The sequence below is a fragment of the Vulpes lagopus genome, chromosome 5 (assembly GCF_018345385.1).
Source record: "Vulpes lagopus strain Blue_001 chromosome 5, ASM1834538v1, whole genome shotgun sequence".
NCBI classification, from domain to species: Eukaryota; Metazoa; Chordata; class Mammalia; order Carnivora; family Canidae; genus Vulpes; species Vulpes lagopus.
The window spans coordinates 123077003-123098394 of NC_054828.1; the positions used below are offsets into that span (position 1 = coordinate 123077003).

Sequence of the window (21392 nt, forward strand, 5' to 3'; positions counted from 1 at the left end):
GGAGGGGATTCTTAATGACTATGCCAGTGACCTCTGGTCTTTTGTGTGGCTGAAGGGAGAGTAACCAACTCCCCTTGCCTGGATCACTCAATCCTGGCCTCAAAGTTGGACTCAGGGACAAAAAGGAAACTATTCCAGTTGGTTTTATCTAAATCCCTCGAGTTAGCTGGCTTGTTTCCCAGAATCTCATCAACATGGAGTATGAAGCAACTGGGTTGGCCAGCTCAGAATGGGAACTAAATGCCATTAAGACCTCACCCCCACTGGCTGCTTTATTTACCTGCCTTTATTACCAGCCCTGGGCCTTATCACAGGGTACGGCCTTGAACGAGTCATTTTCTTCCCTGAGTCTGGGTTTCCTGCTCTTTCAAATTTTAGAGGGTTTGATAGGGAGATTTCTGGACTCTGCCCAAACTCTGGATTTAACCAGGTGTTTGAATGAAGAATTTGTTCACATATAAAACAGCATCGGGGACCCTCTAGTGTAAGTGTGCTTCCAGCTAACAAGTGGCTGTGCTGGCAGGGCGGTCTGGGGTGCACCAGACAGCCTCATACTGACTTTTCCCTTTTTCTGTTTTGTCCCCTAGCTGAATCCAGTGGGTTTGACGGGAATACGGACCTGTTGCTGGAGGTAAGCATGAGTCCCACCGCGCTCCCTGATAGGTGGCACCAGCTCAGAGATCTTGCACGTGAGCTCTTCAGCAGCTAAGGATCAGAAGGCTCTGGGTTCAGAAGACTATGGTCAGGTCTCAATGAGCTGAGGAGTGAGAAGGCACCTCCCAGGGCTCTGGGGAAGGCCACTCTGCCTCTCCTCCACATGCAGATAGGACCCATGGTACTGAGCCCTGTACTCTCGATGCCCTGTCCCTAGGACAGAGATGGTCATTACACGCCTTACGAGCTAAGGGACGTCAATAATTAGATAAGATAATGCATGACTGTAGAAGGTAAAACTGGAAGCAAAACCAGAATATTATCATAATGACAGCACAGTGATTTCTACGTGATAGGTGCAAGGAAAGGGACATGCTTCTCTCTGGTTCTGGTTCTGAGAGCCTGCTTTACATTTCATGTGGGTGGCCTGTATGCGACAGATCACTCACTTTCTGAAAATCTATTGACCATTTATGTTTTGTGCACTTTTCTGTGTCCATAATGACTCTACAATTTTCACATTAAAAAGATATTAGGTGGGGCATTGCAAAGCATGTAAAACACATGGCAAAAGAAAGTATTTTGTGTTCATTGGGATAGTTGTCCCCAACTGCCTGAAGCTACTCAGGACCACTATCCTTCATCTCACAATCAGACCCCATGGGCTAGGGGAGCTCACAGGTGCAAACAGGTGCCTTCACAAGTAGCTTTGTGGTCAGACCAACAGTTCTAACCCTATCCCTGATCCCTAGCAGTATGGACAGTTTCGTTGCGCTTCGTTTCACTTCTTTTCTTTTTTCTTTTCTTTTCTTTTCTTTCTTTTCTTTTCTCTTCTCTTCTCTTCTCTTCTCTTCTCTTCTCTTCTCTACTTTTCCTTTCTTTCTTTCTTTCTTTCTTTCTTTCTTTCTTTCTTTCCTTCCTTCCTTCCTTCCTTCCTTCCTTCCTTCCTTCCTTCCTTATTTATTTATTCATGAGAGATACAGTCAGAGGGGCAGAGACATAGGCAGAGGGAGAAGCAGGCTCCCTGTGGGGAACTTGATGCGGGACTCGATCCCAGGATCCCAGGATCCCAGGATCACCACCTGAGCCAAAGGCAGATGCTCAACCATTGAGCTACCCAGGTGGCCCCAGACAGTTTGTTTTTATCTGAGCCTCATTCATTCTTTCTCTTGCTCTCTTTAACTGACATTTTCAGGTCCTTGCTGTTTGGCCAACACCATTGGGCATAAAACCAAAGATGACATGGTGGGGACCTCCCCACTTTTGAGAGATTAGAAGCCCACCATGGGTAACATGGGTACCACAGGTAACAAATCAGTACCAGTAATCTTTTCGAAGGATCGGGCTTCAGTTTCCTCATCCGTAGGTCTGAAGGTGTATTTATAGGGACAGCGCCCATTCTTGAAAATGGTAGCTGTTGGTTAACTTGTCATTGCTGTCATAAAAGAGCACTGTTGGTGGGTCCCCCACTGGCAAGTCTGTGGGGCTCAGGATCTCTAAGCTGGCTTCTTAAGGACAGATGTGATGTCAGTTGACAAAACAAAGCTGAGAGGGTATTTCAAACACAATTTTTGCAATTCAGGCAGAATGATTCCTTTTTCCCTGGAAGGCAGAGGAAAGGCCAGTGCTTAGGCCAAGCTGCCAGGGAAATACTAGTCTGTGTGGGAAGAGGCGTGCTGTGCTTGCCTGCTCAGGGCCACCATGTCTCTCTGAAACCCTACTTGGACCCTGTTACTTTATAAAGAACCTCTTGGGATTTCAGAATGAACCAACTTTTTCATTTTTAGAATACAAGAAGCAAAGCTATTTTAACTTCCCCAAAACATTGAAGTATGCTGTAGTATCAGTAATTAGTTGTGGACTTCTACCTTTTGTAGGGTAGCATTCTGTTTTAACATAATTTCTTCTTTAAATGTTTTATTTCGTTTGCTAGGTACATCGTCAGTTCTTTCTGCCTTAGAGGTTCAACCTTTCATCTTCCTGCCCATGAAGGGCAGCTCTACCTTTCACGCAATGAGACTATAGGGGATGATTTCTTTAAAGTTAATATGTGAGCCGATGTGCTAAATAAATCACAGGACTGATTTAAAAACCTTTGGTGTATATGCTAATCCCTTGTTCCAGAAAATTCAATTAACGTGTCCGGATGCACACAGCCAGACCTCTTCTCACCAGGAACTCAGTGTTGAACAAGCTCTAGTGGCCAAACCTTATCTAGGGGTGGGCAAAGTGATTTTTACCAACCCTTTGCAAAGGACACAAATGGTTGTCATCTAGGTAGTCTCATTCTCCTTTTGTGCCTCATTCTGCTTCCCGGCTCCTTCTCTCCAAGTCATTAATGTCCTCCTGCTGGACCTGTTGGCCAGATCCCATTCCTCCAATTGCTGACCCCCATTGATCCATTTTCTCTAGCAGGACACTCCCCACTCCCTCCCAACTTCTTTTCCAAAATTCCTTCATCAGCAATCTGTTCTGTCCACTTGGCTGTACCAGGCATTTGATAGATGCTCTGAAAGATCAAAGGATTATTCAGATAGTCTCAGCCTCTAAAGATTCAAGAGACCAGTAGAGGGAAAGCAGCATCTGCTGAAAAGTATGGCCCCTCTTCGTAGGAAAAATGGCACATACACATTACCTTAGAAGGTCCTATAGTCTCTGAATCATGGCATCCAGATTAAGAAGCCTTGTGAGAATTGACATAATGGAACTGCACATGTGGGAGAGTTGAGGCACTTCCCAACTAAAATCCTACTCACTGGGGGTTTTGCCTCTGAGTGACATGATAGAAGAAAACATGATAGAATGCTATAGATATCAAACAAGATAGAATAAAGACAAATGAGAGAAGTCAGTGGAAAATTCTTTGTAAATTAGCATTCACCCTATCAGATCAGGGTATGATTACAAATAACCAATAAGTAGTGGAAGCAAAGGCCAATGCACTTAATCTTCTTTGACAGACAAGACAGTAATAGTATTATTTGTTATTATCTGCTTCCCTTTCTCTTCTGGACACATAAAAGACTGTATGTCTTTGTCTCCTTGCAGTTGAATGGGACTGGATGACTAGTCCTGGAAGTGACAGTTGTCACCCTGGGCTGACACAGTAGAAAACCCATTTGTAATTCTCCAGCCTACATTTCTCTTTCCCTACCAGGCAGGAGGCTTCATGTTGAGATAATGGAGTCACACAGTTGACGCAGATTGCACTGTTGAGTGACACCTGTACTGGAATCTGCATGAATGGACACATCAACCTTTGTGGTCCATCATGGTTTTGGGAGTTGTTTCTCTTGCAGTGTATCCTGCAGGAAATACTAATGCATCAACTAACACATCTCCCAAGGGCACTGTCCTGACAAGAGGGGCATGCTGATTTCCATGGATCTCTGATTTGTGGAATCAATAGCTTTGAGCAAGCTTCTTCCGTGTGTATACCTCTTGTTGTCCTCCTCTACATAGAGCAGAATAAAAATGTCAGCCACATCTGTATGTCAAAATAAAAATAGCCACATTTTGACCTCTCTTGTCTGAAATGTTGGTGACTTCAATTTGAAGGAATAATTGGTTGCAGAATGCCTTGCAGCCATTGCTAGAAGTGTGTGTTCTAGTTGGTTCTTTCCCCAGGAAGTTGTGCGAATGGCATGTGGGAGAGAAGAGGGTCAACACATGACCGCTGATGTGATTAATTAAAGGGCTTAGTATAAATGACCGGTGGTATTTAGTGGTACCTTGGAGGGATTAATGCTGGTTAAACACATGGGTGGAGGGGGCAGATTAATGAATAATTCAGTGACTGTGAAAGGGTTGGAACATTTTTAGATGGAGCAATTAATAAACATCTCTACCTCCATAGTACATGTGAGGGATCTCTCTGTAATCCTTTAAATGCTTTCACCCTCTGTAATTAGGTAATTAGTTTAGGAGACAATGTGACAAATACACAAGGAGAATGAAAAACAACAAATGCATATGAATAAATAAGAACTTTGTATTTTATACCACATTGGTCCTTTCCATTTCTTTTCTTGTTCAGGTGTAGCAGTCTTCCCAGTGGTCTTACTGCCTTTCCACAAGGGTGGGGGCCAGCTGTGTGGCCCTAAACAAAAGTAGCACAGAGAGTGTGGAGCTGGGAACCCACTGGCACTCAATGAAGTGCCTTTTAGCTGATTTTTGAGCAGGCCATCAAAGGAGAACTCAAGGCTGGACCCAGGGAGGTCATCTATGAGGTGGACACACTGGATCTTTAACTGGCCTTGGCTGATGCTCACTGATGAGAGAATGCCTCAATGTATTTTTGTATTGTTCCACTTTTGATTCCCACCCTTCTCCCTTCCTTCCTTCAACTACCACCTTCTTACTGATGTTTGTTCTCTTTCTGTGACCTTTGCCTGTCTTCATGATGGAGTCAGTTGCTGTGGGATGTTCAAGACTCGCCTTTGAGAAGTCCACAACTTACCTGGAGTTTGAGGAATGAGACACAGACCCATGAGAACTGAACAATTATGAGACAGTGCATACTTTGTACAAAATGGGGGCGGGAAGGCTATAAGGAGGTCTGTGCTGATCTTCAGGGCATTAGTTCCAGATTATCTTTTCTCTTTTCCGTTTCTAAACTCCCCCCAGTACCTGCCTCCATGCTCTGCTCCAACTCCACAGCCTGCACCTGCCCCAGTGAAGCTTTAATCTTTGGCCATCATGAGGCTACAGGTTATTTTTTAAAGACATCACTTTGTCTATGTAATTAGTGATGGAAGAACAGCAGCTATTAACCCGAAATGATTATTTTGACAGTCAGGATGATGAGAGAATGGCTGATTGTTCTTTGTTCCTTGAGTTTCAGAGGTGGGACATCTTCTTTGGGAGTGTGAACAGAAGAGCCAAAATAAGGAGATTAGAAGACTTAGAAAAGCAAGGACTATGGGAAGAGGTTTGAAGCGTACCTTGTTGGGGGTTTATGGCTTCAGGCCGAGCTCCGCTTCATTTTTTAGGTCCTTCAGGTCTCTTATTTTGTTATTTGCTTCCCCAGCAACTACGAAGACCTTTGCTGGTTTCTTCCTTTTTGGGGTAGGAGATGGATTATAAATGTTGCCATTGACTGGTGCTTACTATGGGCTAGGCATTGTTTTAAGATCTATACTTTTCCTTTTTTCTTCCTTCCTTCCTTCCTTCCTTCCTTCCTTCCTTCCTTCCTTCCTTCATTTTATTAATTTTTGTTCTGGTTTTAATTATGATACGAACATTCTATATGAGATCTATCCTCTTAACATAATTTTAAGTGCATGATACAGTATTGTTATTAACTGTGGACCCTGTGCTGTAGAGCAGATCTCTAGAACTTGTCTATTGACTGAAGAATGGATAAATAAAATCTGACATAGGGTCACCTGGGTGGCTCAGTGGTTGAGCATCTGCCTTTGGCCCAGGTCATGATCCCAGGGTCCTGGGATTGAATCCCGCATCAGGGTCCCCACAGGGAACCCGCTTCTCCCTTTGCTTATGTTTCTGCCTCTCTCTGTGTGTCTCTCATGAATGAATGAATGAATGAACGAATGAATAAATAAATAAAATGTGGTGCACACACATACGAATATTAATCAGCTTTAGAACAAGAAGGAAATCCTACCATTTGAAACAACATGGGTGGATCTCGAGGGCATTACACCAAATGAATTAAGCCAGTCACAGGACAGACACCACAGGATTGCACTTACATTAGAAATCTAAAATAGTCAAGCTCATAGAAGCAGAGAGCAGAATGGTACATACCTGAGGCTGGGGAGCGGGAAATTGGGAGTTGGTATTCAAGGGGTATAAAGGTTTCTTTGGATCCAGGCAGCAGCCTCCTGCTGGGAGCTAGGCCTGGATCCTCAGCCTCCAACTCTTCCCAGAGGCTAGTGGCCCCTGAAAAGGGGTGGATCCCTCAGTGACCAGTCCTCTCCATGAGAGCTTTCAATTCCCATCTGTAGTTCTCATCACTCTTCTCCCAGTGGGTTTTGTTTCCTTAGTCCTGGAAGCCTCTGCTTTCTAGAAGAATCCACTTAATGCTTTAGCTCCTTGCTTTGTGCTTCTTTAGAAATTAGTATATCTTTTGATGGTGACGTGGACTCTTTGAGGCTGTGAGATACCTAGTTTTGCCACTGTGGCCTTTTGCATGGGGATCAGCTCTGCTGGGTTCTGTCTCTCAGCCTAGTTCTCTGACTTCAGCTCTCACTCGTGATTGGCAGATGCTTTCTGAAAAGCAGGAAGTCCTCAGTGCACCTCTGCAAGGAGCTTCCTAGTCTGGAGTTTTAAAGTCTTATTTCTTGTCTTGAAATGTGTATTTGCTTGTTTTAATTTATCTTCTCTGAGTCTTTGCAATGTATACCTGATTGTTTTAATTTATCTTGCTTTTCTGATCATTTTTTGGGGGGAAATAATTGCCGTGCCTTGAAGATCTCCCTCTTCCTCAGAAGCAGAAGTTCTCAAAATAGTATTGTCCAATTTACTGGAAGTGGAAAGCCAAAATTATTATTATTTTAAAAATATTTTATTTATTTATTCATGAGAGATACAGACACAGATAGAGGGACAAGTAGGCTCCATGCAGGGAGTCTGATGTGGGACTCGAACCCGGGTTTCTGGGATCACACCCTGGGCTGAAGGTGGGACTAAACCGCTGAGCCACCCGGGCTGCCCGAAAGCCAACATTATTACCTCAAAACCATTATTAGAAAGTTGGCAGAACCAACCAACCAGAAAATAACTTTGAGTAGAGGTGTCAAGATTTTACAACCACTTACTATGCAGCTAACTGGACATTTCTCAATCAACAATGTATAACATTCTTTATATAGTATTGAACAGCTTACTGGGTCCAGTGGCAGAGAAGTTACCAATCTTCACATTAGAAAGATTCAAATGTCTTCCCTGCTTCATTTCTTAATAGGAAAAGACTGGGCACTAAATACAACCTATCTTATCAGTTATTTAAAAACATCCAAAAGAGACAAAGGGAGAAAAATTAAGCTGCTAAAAACTTCTCGAAGGAAAAGAGTCTTTCTTACTTTTCTGTTTCCTTTATAAGACCCAATTCCGAACCATAATACAGTTCAACTTTGCTACAGATGGTTAGCATCATTTTGTGAAGAAAGGCAATTTCACTTTTCCTGTCTGAGCCCCTGTGTGCTGATCCCCAAAATGAAGGGGTTGGATTGAATGATGGCTAACTTGTCTTTTTCTTTGATTCTCTTAATGACATGAGATTTGAGATTCCCACTTTTTTTTCTCCTCAATACATTCCTCAATAAATCAATTTGTAAAACCACAGTTACTCTTCAGAAATTTTGGATCAGTGAGTATAATGCTTCCCTCTTGCCCCAGGCTTATCCATTATCCAGAACATCTCTAACTTAGTAAAACTGTCATAGTGCAGTCCTAATATAGAAAATCTGCATCATTATCTTTTATTCTATGTATGGCAGGATCCACTTCAGAGACTTTGAGGCTATTCTAACTAGGAGTCAGGATTGAACAAAGCTTCATTCATCCAAAGCTAAGCCAAGATTGATTTAGAGGGGCACCTGGGTGACTCAGTGTTTGAGCATCTGCCTTTGGCTCACGGAGTGATCCGGGTATCATGGGATCAAGTCCCACATTGGGCTCCCTGCAGGGAGCCTGCTTCTCCCTCTGCCTGCCTGCCTGTGTCTCTGCCTCTCTGTGTGTGTCTCTCATGAATAAATTTTAAAAAATTGATTTAGACTTCAAGTTTAAGTTGATACAGTCCCCCATCCCCAAAGCTCCCAAAGTCTCTTCTCTCCCCCATAGTATCCTTGACCCCTTGCATTCTTCTCCACCAGTGTGGTATTTAGTGCTCAGAGTCCTGTCTGAGACCTCATCCTGCCCGGTTCTTTCTGTCAGTGTTTATGCCTTAGACCCTCCCCAGCTTTATTTTCCATCAAAAGGCTTTATCTTAAAAGTTTAGGAGTAGAAGGCCACTCTGAAGTAATCTGAAACCACCAGTTCATTTGACACATTAGACCTGTGCTGTTGATAGAAATACTAATCGATTCCCGTATGTAATGTTAAATTTACTAGTAGCTACATTAACACAATAAAGTTAAAAGAAAGAGGTGAAATTAATAATATATTTTACCAACCTCCTACACCTGAAATAGTATCATTTCAATATGAATTCACTATAAAATTTCTTAATGGGATATTCATACTCTTATTCTCATTTTAAATATCTGAAATTCTGTATGTATTTTACACTTAGTAGCATACTTCAAACCAGTCTAGGTGCATTTCAAGTGCTCAATAGCCACCGAAGGCCAATGTCTACTGTAGGGGACAGCACAGGATGAGAACAACGAAGTTTAGGAAAGCAAATGACTTGCCTAAGGTTGTACAAGCAGTTGACAACAGAGCCAAGTCTCCTGATCTCTGCTCTAGTGCCTTTCTGAAATACTGCCTGTTTCTGACACTGATGGTGCTTAGGATGGCCTTGAATGAGTTAGAAAACAGATTGTATGAATCTATAGTGATGTGGTGGTGAAAAAGTAAGCATAATGCTAAGAAGGAGATTATATCTCCAAGTAACTTCTGTTTTATGGAATTACTGTTATATGAGGAATTTTGTAAACAGATGATTTGATTTTCAGTGATTTTTTAAAGATTTTATTCATTTATTTGAAAGAGAGAGAGAGAGAGACAGCACATGCATATGCATGAATGGGGGAAGGAGCAGAGGCAGAGGGAGAAACAGACTCCTCACTGAGTGGGGAGCCCGATGTGGGGCCCCATCCCAGGACTCTGGGATCATGACCTGAGCCAAAGGCAGACGCTTAACCAACAGCTACCCAGCTGCCCCCATTTCCAGTGATATTGATGGATAAATGGAGTTCATCTAAATTGCAATGTGAGTATCTTTCTTCTTTCAGATATTTTTTGTTTATTACTTTAATAATATCATCTATGCTAACATCTAGGTTCTAGAAAATTATGTTTTTCCATTTAAATCTATTAAAATGTACATTTTAACAAGAGCTCTTATGTGAGGAATAAGTCATGTCAGCACATGGGCATGTCCTTTTCCATCTGTGGGTAATTGTCTAGTCTTGCAATCCAACCTGAGGACTTGGTTCTGGGCCAGTCTGTTTCAGGACCACTTGAACATTCTAGATACACTCTAGGTAAGGGGCTCTATAGATAAAGCCTTGGGGGTTTAAAAATCCCACACCTTATCCTGAAGGATGAAACTTGATTCAGGCCATAGTAAACATTTCCATGATCTAAGTTGCATTATATTCAAGGCAATGAGGAATCCCAGTGAGCAAATGTCTCTGGTACTTGGCTTTGAAATCCTCACTCTTATGCACCATATGCCCCTGGAAATATCATATCTTCAGCATCAGTGCCCTTCTTTATACACCGGGAAGGGATGATGTCTACATACATAATGAGCAGGACTTCACTTTCTAAGATGTCTTTGAAGGAACCTAGTCACAGGGGATGCCTTGGGATTCTCTGGTCCACTGAGTTAGGGAAATTCTGCATTTACTCTTAGACACTCAAAATGTGTAACAGAATTTTAAAAGCCTAGTTAGTATTGCAGAAAGGCGATTTTGTTGTTGTTTTTTTTAAACCTAATTCTTCCTAAATTTTTTGGGGGAGGGCAGGGAATCATTTGATTTTTTTTTTCTCTCCCATTACTAATTTGATGGAACAAGCTTAAAGAAATGTTGTCATAGGGGCGCCTGGGTGGCTCAGCTGGTTATGCGTCTTGATTTAGGCTCAGGTCATGCTCTGTGATGAGTGTGAAGCTTGCTTAAGATTCTCTCTCTCCCTCTCCCTCTCCTTCCCCCCACCCAAACTCTCTCTAAAAATAAAACCAAAAACAATGCTGTCATAGAGTATTCTGGAGACCTAGTGACAAAATTATATGAAAGATATTCAGATATCTAATAATATTTTCTCTTTTCACTGTACTTTTAAGAGTGACTTGCTGTCCCAATATTAGCCTTACAGATTCCCCAGTGTTGCACTTTCTCCTAGAAACACAATTTTCATACTGTTGTTCTATTTGCTCATCTATTTTAGACATCAGTTAGACAACAGATGTAATGAGAAGGAAATTTTGGCCACAACAATCAGAGTCTAAGATCCAGAAACCATCACACTCCTCAGCATTTCAGAATTGTTCTACTCTTTCCATCTTCCCTTCCTCGCCCTTACTTCACCTTTCCCTTTTTCTCCACTATTTCTTATAATCTGGTAATCTGATAACCTCTTCATCCAGGTCAACCAAGTTTTAGGAGTCCTTATGTTTGAGAAGAGCACAGTGCTAATTCTGGAATCAAAGAGAAATTACAGTCTAGACATTGCTCTCAGAAACCTTGCTTTCTGGTAGAGGATGTACATGTGACAAATTATTCAGCTGGAGTGTGACTCATGTAATAACAGGATTCTCTATAATAGGATTCTGTGTAGTGTAGACAATGGATTGTGCTAACCTTACTGGTGAAGGTGGAAAGCACTATGCTCAATGAATGCTTCGCAAAGTGGGAGATGTCTGAACAGGTGAGTCAGCGCTTCCCAGGCAGTCAAAGATAGAAGGTGGTTCCAGTAGATAGGGCTGAAATGAAAGAAGGAGGCATGAAAGCAGAGCAAGGTGTGTATTGGGATGTGAACATCACTCAAGTAAGCAGCAGGAATTATGGAGAGAAGAAAGCTGAGGCTGAGACATGAGGGGCCTCGGATCCCTACTGCATTTTGGACTGTGGCTTTTCTAACATTTTAAGCCTTGCAACTCCTTGACATTTTACATGGAAGCTCAGCATTTACTTGGTAGCTTGTCTAGCTGAAACAGGGCAAAGGAACTTGTCGTGGCTTTCTACTTATGTGAAAGCCCCAGCAGCAGAACAGGTTCATATTTGTGTTTTCTAGTAGATATTCAATAAATTTTTGTTAGAGAATGAAAGTTTCCCCAAATAGGGAAAGGGCCAAATGAAAACATTCACTTTATTGAATGTTATTTTAAATGAAAGGCCAGCATCCATCTTTTTATTCAGTCACACATGGAAGCAGCTTTCAAGAAAAAGCAGCACTGACATACGTTAGCTCGCTCTGCCATTAAATGTGCTAGAACGTATTTTAAAAACAGTTTAGAACTAAATTTATATCCATTTATGTCTTCTAGTCTTTTGAGACCTTTTAGTGATAGACAAGTCCGAACTGCATTTATTCACGTGGGAGCAGAATTATCTTTGATTACCAAGTGCTTTCTGCTTGCATGGAAGCTATAATAAGCTGCTGCTGGGACCAGTGGGGCAGGTGTGCTCTTGTGAAATCAAAAATGGGGAAGGCATGGGTGAAAGGGGCTTTTTTTTTTTTTTTATAAACACTATAAAAATTAGGTTGGCTTCCATCTCTCTAGGTAGCCATGACTTTAAATTTGAACTTGAAAGCACTAGAGAGAAAAAGGTTTGGGTTACTTTTATGGACAGTCCTAGCTTGGCATGCCTCAAGGGACAGCTCCATACTTACCTGGATGTCTTCCATCAACCCCCACCTGATGTGAAGGAGTTTTAAATCTTTAGCCCTGCCCATGGCAATGGCACAAACACGGAAGAATGTTCTGACCTGGCTTATCAGCCTTTTTATCCATATTTTGGCTTTTTTTTCCATACAGACAGAAATGCAAAACTGAGACTGATATGTTTTTGCTATTTTTTAAAATTCCTTTTTCGGGATCCCTGGGTGGCGCAGCGGTTTGGCGCCTGCCTTTGGCCCAGGGCGCGATCCTGGAGACCCGGGATCGAATCCCACATCAGGCTCCCGGTGCATGGAGCCTGCTTCTCCCTCTGCCTGTGTCTCTGCCTCTCTCTCTTTCTCTCTGTATGACTATCATAAATAAATAAAATTAAAAAAAAATCCTTTTTCTTTTTCACAGAGCAATACATCTTCACGATAGATAAGTTTTAAAAAATAGATATATTCAAAAAGAAGAAATTAAAAGCTCCTGGTAATACCTTAGTCCTAGAATAACTACTATTAACATTTTGGGGTACATCCTTATATCCTTCTACATTTTTTCTTACATATACATATTGCAATGTTTATTTAAGAAATAAGATCGTGTTACACAATTGTTTTACAACCCAATTTTCTTGTTTTAAATACATTGGAAACAAAAATAATTTGAAGTAACTAAATATAGTTCATGATACAATGCAGCTTTTACATGGATGCATGCTATTTCATTGTCAGGATAGATCTCATTTTTTTTTTAAACAATCTTATTTTGGCACATTCAGTTTCCAGTCTTACTATAAACAATGCTAAGAAACATCCTAGTAGCTAAATTTTGCCCTCATTTATACTTGTCTCCTTAAAATAACCTACTCAAGTGGAATTTCTAGGTCAAAGGCTCAGAATACTGTTGGCGTGCTTCGTAAAATTGTTTTCAAGAATAAAGTTTTTTTTTTTTTTTTAAGAATGAAGGTTATTCTTATTTATATTCTAAATATGTGTGTGTGAGGGCACTTATTTCCAATCAACATTACCAGTTCTAGTAAATGCTGTCTTGGTCAGTTTAATATTATTTAAAGTTCCCAAGGCTCGATATCTTCCCCTGCATGTTGGGTCAAATAGAACATCCACCAAAGGGATATGATGGAGACTCAAGGAAAAAGATGAGACAGGCGGGGACTACATACGAGAAGCTCAGGAATGGGTTCACAGCGGCTTGAAGTTCATTTCAGGAACTCACATCATAGAAATAGCTCAGTGATGGGCTTTACATTTGAACTGTAGAAGCTACGGGAAAAGGGTGAGCTTATTTACAAACCAAGACCATGTTCTGCATCCTTGGGGAGGTCCCTTATCTCATGGGGAGAAAGAAGTGCTCAGGAGCTTTTTTTAAAAAAAAATCATTAAGGAGAAAAAATAAGTGGGAAATATCAGAAAGGGAGACAGAACATGAGAGACTCCTAACTCTGGGAAACGAAATAGGGGTGGTGGAAGGGGAGGTGGGCGGTGGGTGGGGGTGACTGGGTGACGGGCACTAAGGTGGACACTTGACAGGATGAGCACTGGGTGTTATTCTATATGTTGGCAAATTGAACACCAATAAATTTACTAAAAAATCATTTATTTGAGAACAAGAAAGCATGCACACATGTGATCACACCATGGAGTGGCAGGGGCAGAGGGAGACAGGAAATCTGAAGGAGACTCTGTGCTCAGCATGGAGCTCGGCACGGGGCTCCACTCATGATCCCCGAGATCATGACCTGAGCCAAAACCAGGAGTCAAATGCTGAACCAACTGAGCCACTGCTCCATGGAGTTGCCTCAAGAACTCTTAAAATCAACTGAAAATAGTGTGAACTGCATGGGCTTGGGGAACAGCGCAGGGAATCCAAGAGGGTGAATAATGTAAAAGTAAACATAATATTTGGCCAAAGCTCAGAAATACTAAAAAGTAGAAAGAGAAAAATGGCCTCCTCCTCCTCCTCCTCCTCCTCCTCCTCCTCCTCCTCCTCCTCCTCCTCCTCCTCCAGAGCTGTTTTCTCTGACCTACATTTTGGCCTTGTGCCACTGGCCTGTATGGAGCATTGGATTTTTTTCCTGGGATTGGGAAGCAATAGAGCCACCTGGTGAAACAAGTCAGGCATGTGGTGAGAGAACCAGCCCTGCCATTTTGTCGGCTAACTGAATTTGAGCTATGCTCTAACCCGGTTTCTGATCTGGAAGGGTTGAAGATACCTTGTAGGGGTGTGTGACTGTCAGATGAGAGAGATAGCATGGCAGCTACTTTGTGCAGAGCCTGGGACTAGTAACCATCCCTATAGGTGGCTGTTACTCCTTCTTGGGCTCCGGCACTCTGTCCTCAGCTTACACAGAGGCTCCTGGGAACACCTGTAGGTGACTCACTGGGTCACTGCGGGCACCAAACATTGCCCACTCACCACCAGCTTCCACATTGGTGTCCCTTTGAGCAGAGAACCATGGGAAGAGCTGTCTTTCCTGTTTTCTTAAACAGAACCATTGTGCTTTATTTTTCTGCTAGTGCTTCGACCCATGCCCATGGGTCACATGGTCTACTTCATGTCTCTCTCCCATGTTGGTGCTCAGAAAGCTGAGGGGTGAATTTGCTGTCGATCTGTATCTAATGTGTGGGGCTTCACAGAAGGCGTTCTACATACCAGCCCTTCTGCTGGCTATACCTTATCTTTCTCATATTTATTCCTCACTTGCTTACGTTTTTCCCAATTTAATTTTATCTTGTATGTGTGTTGTAAACAACTTTAAATTGTTTTTAGAACAAGGCAGGGTAGAAACTAAAGAAATAAAAATGAAAGGGAAAATAAAATTCAAGCATGATATAGGCACTCGGAGATAAATCCTATTTATATATTGCAACAATTTTCTTCCCCCTCCCTGTCTGTCTCCATCTCTCCACCTGTCCATCCATCCATCTAGCTTACCTGCAGGCATACAATGATTTTCACATAGCAGTAATCACATTTTCTTTCACCATCAAAAGTTTTTCATAAAATGACTTCTAGTGGCCATCCAGCCTTCTATCGTATAGATAAGCCATAGTTTATTTAACTGTTTTTCCGTTGTTAAAATTTAGGTTTTGGTTTTTTTTTCAAAGACTTCTTTAAATTTTTTAATTTATTCATGAGAGACACACACAGGGAGGCAGAGGGGGAAGCAGGCTCCCTGCAAGGAGCCTGGTATGGGACTGGATACAAGGATCCTGGGATCACAACCTGAGCCAAGGCTCAGCCACTGAGCCACCCAAGTGCCCCTAGGTTCTGTTTTCCTTTGCTGCATAACATGTATCTCTATGACCATGATCACTATCATTCCTCACACATTTCTATAATGCTTTACTTTTGTTTGTTACAAAGCACTTTCATATACATTTTTGGCAGTAATCTTCCTCCTATTAAATGAAATTAAAGCCTATAATAATTTGAGCTTATCCAGCAGTGTTGGCAGGCAGGAGAATGGTATTCCCTGCGTCAGCTCTTCACGAGTCAAGCAAGTCTATATAATGTGGAAAGAAAGCCTCTTCCCCCTTCAGGGCAGTGGAGAGCTTCACTTAGACAAGTGCGTGGAGAAGAAAGTAAGAGTTAGGGATGAGTCCCTGCTGCAGGGCACTTCCCCTTTCCCAAACTCCCCAAGGCTGTGTCTGGCCATCCCTCCAGGGAGAGGAGAGTATCCTCCCGGGGCACCGCTCCTGTGAGCCTGGCCTTCTTAGACTTCACCAAACCTTCCTTAGAGACCTGGTCCCTCATTACTTGGTTTTCAGCAAAAATACTAGATTCTGACATCCCCAGATATTTCCAAAATTTTGAATTGGATATTTTCCCCCACTCAGTTGGGCAAAACCTGAAGGGCATTTTTAAATAGAGGCTCTTTGAGCTTTGAGCTTTCATCAAAGATTAGGAGCAGCATTTTAAATTCCTTTGCCTAAGAACTCCCTGCCTGTAGCTTATATACTTGCGGCCAAGGCGGAAGCCTTTTTATATACCTCTGTGGTTATGGCAGCCTGTTCTAGGTCCATCTACCGAGCATTTTGTTTCCCAATGCTGTTGGAGTTCAGCTCTGACCCCCTTGGAAAACCACTGCTTTGTCTGCATAGATCCTCCTGGTATGGGATATACCCATGATAGCAAACATAGCTCAAGCAGCAGGTCTGGGTCGACCCCAGCCTGGAGACTTATCAATTGTGTCATCCTGAATACCAGCTATGACTTCAGTTTTCCTCTCTTTTATAAGGAAAATACTCCTTCCTTGCCATGTTGTTGTAAAGATTGAAGCATATATGATTAAATGAGACAGTGCTTGTAAACATACCTCTCACTTGCCTCACACCTGTTCCATGACAAGCATCTGATTTTGATTCAGGTGTTTGACCCGGGCACCCCTGGAAGGAGTCATGAGCTCAAACAATTGGCACGTGGCTGTTACCATTCTCAGGACCTTATCAAGAAACTGGCAAGCAAGTTAGGTGCTGTAATCATCCCCATGTCCCTGAAGAAGCTAAGTCACCTGTCTAGGTCTAGAGTCAAAAGAAACAAAGCCTAAAGCCTAACAAACACTTAAGGATATGTTTCTCTTTAAAGACTAACCGAAGATATGACTACCCCTGGCCTCCTGGGGTACCCCACTGCCAGAACACACCTCCCCTTCCCTCCCAGCCAGGCACAGTCCCATCTTGGATCTCATACCTGTGTCACCAACTTAGATACTCCTGACACAGTGTGAACAGGGGACCTGTGAACATGCTGTGCAACCAGGATGTTTACTTCTTAGTAAAACCAAAGAAATCATGCCCTCATGTTCCAAGGAAGGGGGACTGTGACCCAGGGGGTGGGCCGTTTAAACTGGGTCTTCTTCCATACAGGAAAATCCCGTGCAGATCCTTCCAGAAGAGACTGTCAGATTCTTTTACTGAACTTCAAATTGGGCCACTTAGGAGCTAACTCTCATTCTACAGAACTCTTAAACCTATGCGGTAGTGTGTGGTTCACAAAGCATTTTCATTGCTTCTCCCTGGAGATTACCATGGTGAGTTCGTGAGGGAGGCCTTTCCCTCCATCCTTGGCTCTCTCTTCTCTCCTCTCTGCCTTGCTGAGCTCCTACACTAGGCTACGTTTTGAGAATGAAGACTCAAAAGACAAGTGTCTTCCACTTTCCTGTTGAGTAGTAAATGGGGTTGTGCTCTGGAGCCTGGGTCTCCTGCTGGCTCACCGGGATGTGTTCTCCATTCAACATGCTCTTTCCAAATGGTCGCCAAAGTCAACTTCCAGCACTGAGTCCCGGCTCTGGTAATGCAGGACGAGCTTGTGAGAGCCTCTTGTAGGGACAGTGGGCTGCAGGCCTGGCCTTCTGCCTCCCTAGAGGATGGCTCAGATCAAATCAGCTGGTGGCTGATCAAACTTTTCTGAGGTTGTAGCTAAGGCTGACAGTAGCCAGGAGGGCTAAAGTTACTTCTTGTGGAAAGAGGAGTGGTTAAAGGTCAGTGTGTCCTGAGAGTGCCTTTAAAGCAGGACAAATCTCCTATAAACATAATTAAACCATTCATCCATTAATTAATTTGTTCGTTCTGTAACAGGTATGTCCCCTACGTGGTAATGAAGCACACTTGCTGGGCCCCTTCTATCTCTAGAATACAAATGTTCAATGTCCCCCCCTCCCCCCAAACCACCTTGCATCAGTAATGAGTTAAAGCTCTGACAATTAGTAGTGTCTTTCTCCTCCCTCTACTGGGTCTTGAGGAGAGGGGAGGGGCAGTAGGGGATTCATTTCCCCTTGGCAAAGAAGCACTGGCGGCTGCCCAGGAGGTGACCTTGGCGAGGTGCATCCAGGCACAGTAACTGGCCCAGGTCTTCTGCTATAGTGGCTGCAGACCAGCACATCCCCGTTTCCTACAACAACGAGTCTTCAGTTTGGGGCTACCTGTTCCCCCGTGTTGCGCTTAGAGGGGAAGTGACAGCCAAACTGGCGGGGACATTTGATTTAAAGGTCACTCAGTGGAGATTTGGTTGAGGCAGGCCAGTGGTGATGCTGCCATTTCTTCCCATGGGACATTAGGGCTGCTGGGTAGTGTGCAGGGGTGGTGAGCAGGTGTCTGCCATAGAAGGCTTGTGCTGCGAGGAAGGTGCCGAAGGCTGGCCCAGGCTAGAGTGCTATTGCACACCCATCTGTCGTGCTATCAGGTCAGAGCACCAACACTTTTAGCACTACCAGGTAACTTGGAGTTTCCAAACGTAGCTGCCTTCCAAATGTTAGAGCTAAGACCTATTCAGGCGTCTGTATTTCAGGAACCTCGATCTTTTCCCTTCCTGGGGATGAGCTTTTCTTTCTAAAATGTCAATGCACAAAGCGTCCCATCAGGTATTCTTTCTCAGGAGGATGAGTTTAACGATCACCCTTCTGGGTAGGTCACCCCACGGGTTGCGCAGTGATTCCCGTTCGTATGCTCGTGAAAAAGAAAAAAAAAAAAAGGAACACAATTCTCACAGGTAATCTGCCATCATCCCTCTATCCATTCATTCATGTGGCAAACCCGAAGGCCAGGAGGTTGTATATTCTATTCATGGGCCCAGTGATGAACTTAATTTTCTCACTCACATTCCTGAGGATCGGCTTGGCTTCCTGCCTTTGGACTTTGTCTTCTCCTACTGGCTAGAGCACACCCTGCACACACCAGGGTTCATGGCTGAAGTAGGTGTCTCTGGCTTGGTGCTGGGCAGCCCTAGGACACAGCTCATGCTTGATTCCTTCCCCCTTTGCACGCCTGGTGTCTCTGGGCAGCTCCTCTGCACACAGCCCTGGGCCCTGGATCTTCACTCTGGAGCCAGCCAGGCATCTCTCAGCATTACAGAAGGGACAATACTTATGGTGCCTTGTCCTGTTACAGATTGTTCAGAGCCCAGTACACCCTGGGCGATACATTTCCTGACTTAATTTATTTCTCAAGTGTGCCTTTATATCATCTTTTCATGAGGGACAAGGTTGGGGCTTAGCTTGATCTGTTGGCAGATTGTGAGACATAAATAAATTGCATTTGAATAAATCTGAAAAACAAGAAATCTCCTTCTTTGTCATCCTCACCCCCCACTGCCCAGTGTCAGAAATGCCCGTGATCCCAAATTGCTTAATAAGCCAGGAATGATGAAATAGAAATAATTTCTCTTAATACAAATGAATCCTTTCAATGACTAATTTGAAAGAGCACTAATCTACCATGAGAGCTTCTTCGAGACCTGTCTTTGTCACCAACTAGCTGTGGGACCTGCCGCAGTCATTAAACTCTGGGACCCTCTTGTCCGCTCTCTGTAAACAGAGGGCACTGCATGGATATTGTGTAATCCTAAAAGGATGGCGCATCATTAATGAGACAACATGAACAAATAGCGAGGCCTTCGATTATATGTAATTTTGTTTTTACTATATGGATAAACCTTGATATTTAGAGAGTAACAGAATTATGTTACTCTCTGTATAGCCATTTGCAGTTAATTAGGCAGTGAATCTTAATTACCTACATTAGTTGAGCCTGGTAAAGTAAAATGAAACCGTTTCCACACAGTCTTCCAATCTGCCATTAACAGCAGAAACAGAGAGTCAAATATTCATACACTTGGTCAGCGGCCACTGACTCTGGGGTGTTTAAATTCATGACTACACTTTCATCCCAGCCTAACATAGTTTCTGGGAGAAGCCTCGATCTCCACTCTCGAAAGGAGGAGGCGACAAACAGAGGACTGTGTGCTCTCCCACACCCCCACAACGTGTGAAATGGCAATTCTTAAAGATCTTTGCTCAGGCTATTAAACAGCTGACTCTATGACACTTCTCTCCCTTAATGATTAAATTGTTCATCAGTGACTATCTCCGCCTGAAAGTGTTGTCAAAGTAGTGAAATATCTCGGAGTCAGCCCAGCCTCATTATGAGAGCATGTCTCAGGCGATCTGGAGGTGGATGTGGCACTTCTTAGATCCCTTCTCCACTATTTACAGCAAAGGCACTTAGAGAGCCACCCAATTCTCTCATCACATGGCCCATTTTGCTGCTAGGAAAACTGAGTCTTGGAGGGGTTGAATGTCTTACCCAAAGTCATGCAGCAGCTGGTAGCAAACCTAGCATGAGAATCCAAGCTTCAGACTCCCAGTCCATTACCAAAAAGTGTATGCTAGGTTTGATGAAGTGGAATTTAAAATGCAGGGAGTGGAAAGGAGAGCATTTCAAAAGATGAACTAAAAAAAAAAAATCCCCAATGGGCTCTAAGTCTTTTGATGCAGGCAAAGCACTGGAAATGGATCTTGGTTAAGCTTCCTTTTGCAGCTGTACAGACTTGGACTTCTCCTTTGTACCTGGGAACATGGTGCATTATTCATGCAAACAGAATCTATTTGTTCTGAGACGTTGCAGAGAAGAAGAAAAAAAAGTTAATGGCAAAATTAAGGGAACAAGTGATCTCGGCTGAGCTTTGGCACAGAAACCTTCAACATCTAAAGTTAGATGTGGAAACCCTCCTTGGGAAAGGAGCCCGAATGAAGACATTAATGAGAGCAGACCTATTGACGCATCTGGAAACCTACCGACTGTTCCTTACGTCCAGCGCTATGGTGGTTCTGGTGTCCCTGCCTTTCAAGCTTTCAGGTATTTAAGTACTAGACATCTCAGTCAAAATGATGTGGAACCTAGTCATTCCGCAAAACAGGGGCACCTGGGTGACTCAGCCAATTAAGCGTCTGCCTTCAGCTCAGGTCATGATCTCAGGGTCCTGCGATCGAGGCCTGCATCTTCTCCCTCTGTCGCTCCCCCTGCTTATGTTCTCTCTCTCTGTCAGGTAAATAAATAAAATCTCATATAAATAAATAAATAAATAAATAAATAAATAAATAAATAAATATGCAAAATAAATACTGTTTGCCTACTGTGAGATATTAGAATGGTTTGGATCAGGGGGGTTAGAGGAGTTTATAAAGTGGAGCCATCATGGTAGCACCACTCAGGGGTTAGTAGGCACCTGCTTCAAGTTGGGGCACCTGCCAGGGAGCACAGGCTCTCCAACACGTGGGCAGTTTCTCAGGTGATCTGCAGCCACCGGTAGCTGACTCACTGGAGACCCTGGACAAAATGCAGATGTACAGGCCCTGTTTCGGGGCCGCTGGATATCCTGGGGATGTGACATGGCTCACCTGCTTCCTGGGGGCTCCCAATCCAGG

General features: G+C 43.2%; 1 long non-coding RNA gene across 1 annotated transcript in view; it reads left to right on the plus strand.

Annotated features, from left to right (window-relative positions):
* Positions 1–357: 357 nt before the first annotated feature.
* The window catches only part of LOC121491598, a 46184-nt gene continuing 25149 nt past the window's right edge, over positions 358–21392 (plus strand). The window contains exons 1-2 of the long non-coding RNA XR_005988011.1: positions 358–484; positions 588–631. This is a non-coding gene — a long non-coding RNA (uncharacterized LOC121491598). The remainder of the gene's footprint in view (positions 485–587; positions 632–21392) is intronic.